General features: G+C 36.6%; 1 long non-coding RNA gene across 1 annotated transcript; it reads right to left on the bottom strand.

The window, feature by feature from the left end:
- Positions 1-1052: 1052 nt before the first annotated feature.
- Positions 1053-2630, bottom strand: LOC307146194. Its single transcript, XR_013819069.1, has 4 exons — positions 2385-2630; positions 1704-1765; positions 1379-1434; positions 1053-1133 (listed from the first exon to the last, which is right to left on the bottom strand). It is a non-coding gene; the product is annotated as an uncharacterized lncRNA (long non-coding RNA).
- Between the last annotated feature and the right edge of the window lie 378 nt (positions 2631-3008).

Genomic DNA, 3008 nt, shown 5'->3' with positions numbered 1-3008 from the left:
ACGGTGTTCGTCTTGTTTACACTTTCGCCTGGCTCCGAAGAGAGAGAGTGCGCGAGCGCGCGACCGGGTCTCTCTCTCTCTGCTCTTTCTAACAGGTTAAACAAGCGCGGCAGTTCATCTACATTACTCACCGATCAAATAAGACTTTGGCGGGCGCTAAAACAAGTTCAATGCAGGAAAATTCATGCGTGAATTTAACTGAGTAGTACATGACCATGTAGGCTACTCGCACAAATGCGACCACATCAAATTTTAACTCGCACATTCTCAAAAAATGGTATTTTTTTGGTCGCAGTCTGGAACCCTGGAGAGTGTGATGAGTTTATATAGCAGAGATGATTAATGGTAGCTGATGAGGGGAATGAGATCAGGTGGAGTGCTGATCAACTGAACGAGCAGCCACGCCCACTCACACACACCCACACACACAAAACAACAAATACACGAGACACGAAGAAACCAGTGAATTCATGAACCGTGACAACTATTGGTCCTCCTAATTGTCAATCATTCTGGTGATATGTTTACGTAAGGCTGTCATACGTGCTCGTCCCTTAGTTTTCGCTTTCTGCGCATGTGCACTTTCAGGTGTTTATGTGTGGTGACTGGTGAGCTACGGTTAACGCCATTCATTGAAGCTCGCCGTTTCATCGGGTCGTTTGAAAATGTCTGAGGGTCGCAAGAGAAAAAGTTTGTACGAAGTGTATGAGAAGAAGAGAAAGGCCTCAGAAGAGAGAAACAAGACCAGAGTGTTTTTGGGAGATTGTTTCACACGATGGCGTGCACTGAAAACACAGGTTGGGCTTTCCACTGATGCCTCAGTCGCAAGGTTTCTACTCGACAGGTAAAGTTTGGCATGCTATTTGGAGAAAAAGTGCAAATCTTCGGAAAGATCCTCCACTATACCTTTAAGACATAAACTGTGTTTAAGTGAATATAAGTATTAGTATTGTTTCAGTACCCATGCCTACATATGGGTGTGTTCATATGGATGAAAGCCTGTTGTGTTCAGTCTCTTGATTTGTGATAGTGGCAGCTATTGTGAAACTCACCTTCTTCATCTACTGAGTGTGGATGGCATCAAGGTCTTGTCCTGAAGAATACAGGGCCAAACGCTAGGGATTGTATCTCATCTGATAACAAGAGCATAGCCATAAGTTTAAGAACTCTAATGATATCTTTACCCCCTGATATTGCATTGAGGATATCAATTCAAACATTTTAAAGGCTAAGAGTATGAGCTATGAGTATACTCATACTTATAAGCTGGCCCGATATCTGTGAAAAATAACTTGCGTGCCTGAACCACATTTAGCATTTAAAAGTAAAAAGAATTTCAGTATTTATCAGTAAAAAAAAATGCATACAAAATAAATACCCCTGAGTTGGACAGTATGGTGTCTGTCTCATTGGCCAACATAATTCAAACCAGACCTAGAGAAATAAAATAAAATATACCAATAACCATGATATCCTGTTATCATAATAGTTAAATTAATTATTATAACTACAACCATTATAACATTATATTTGTCGCCTATTATTTATCTGATTATTTAGCTTACATGCTTCTCAAGGACAATCTCAATGAAAAAACCTGGGGTTAATGATTTTAAAATGTGAGACTTCTTTCAAAAGCATAAATCTTACAGACCCCAAACCTTTGAACAGTAGTGCACTATGTTTGAGGTGGTTTTGCTTACTAGTCATGGTTGCCGGGGAGATTCTCTTGGACGGGGGTGCAGCAGGCCTTCAGCATGATGATCTAGAACATAACATGCAATTTGTCACAGAGCCAACAATGTTACATAGGATTTACAATAGAACATTTACAAGCTAGAGCAGAACTTATTTTATTTATATTTATATAACTGTTATATATATATATATATATATATATATATATATAATTCTTAAGATAATGTATTGTGAAATAAATGCATATGAAATTAGTATCATGATTAATCAATAGAGGTTTTTTTTTCTGTTGCTCCTGAAATAACCTTTTTTTTTATCACTATTTGTAAGTGACGTCACTGATTAACAGTACAGTGCATTCTTTTAGGTTAAATAAATTAGCTTACTTCCAATCACCCATTGACAAATGACCAGCAAAACAAAACTATCAAAAACTGTTATGTACACAAAGATGTGGTTAAAACCCCAAACTTTAATAAACAAGAGCTCCAGTCTATAACGTTAGTTAGCCTTAGCTTAACGTAACGTTAAGTGAAAATGGTTGAGATGCTAACGGACTTTTTTGAAGACACAACAAAGCCATTTCTATAAAGTAAATATTCAACGGAAGCTTGTCAATTACACGCAATAAAGGTGTCAGGGACGTTTGTATGTATTATTTGTGTGAATTTGTTGACTAAACTCACCTGAAAGCAGTGAAAACAACAGCGAGAGACGGGAGTTCTGCTGTTTGTCAGTTGATGATGATGACGTTTCCTCGTTTCCATCTGCTCTCGCGCAGCGCGCTCGCTCCAGTGTTTGAATGCGACTCGAATGTTCACGCGCACGCGGATTAAAACACTTCAAAGTCACGCAGCATTTAAATAAACGTCTAGAATTAAAACATATAACATCATTTAAAATACCATTAATATTAAATCATGAATTTTAAACTCATTGTGTAGTTCTATGGCCCATTCATGTGCAAGAAGTAGCCTATTAAAAGTTTTTTATTTTATTTTTGAAAAATTCAATTTACATTTAATGATACCTTGTGTTACAATACTAACGAATAGCTAATAAATAGCTAATACAAGAATAACTAAATGGCAAAAAAAATAAAAAAAAATAAAAATAATTCTGGGTTCCAATTAACTAGTGTATTATAATCAACTTAATCTATATTAACTTATTGTTTGTGTGTATGAATTATTATTATTATTATACTAAATAATAATAATAATAATAAGATGTTCATCAGCTTGGCCAGAATGGGAGACCAGCTAAAACCAGCTGACCACCAAATTGTCCAGGCTGGGAAACGAGCTTGA

This window comes from Squalius cephalus (genome assembly GCF_949319135.1).
Source record: "Squalius cephalus genome assembly, chromosome: 18".
NCBI lineage: Eukaryota > Metazoa > Chordata > Actinopteri > Cypriniformes > Leuciscidae > Squalius > Squalius cephalus.
This window is presented reverse-complemented; position numbering and strand designations above follow the sequence as displayed.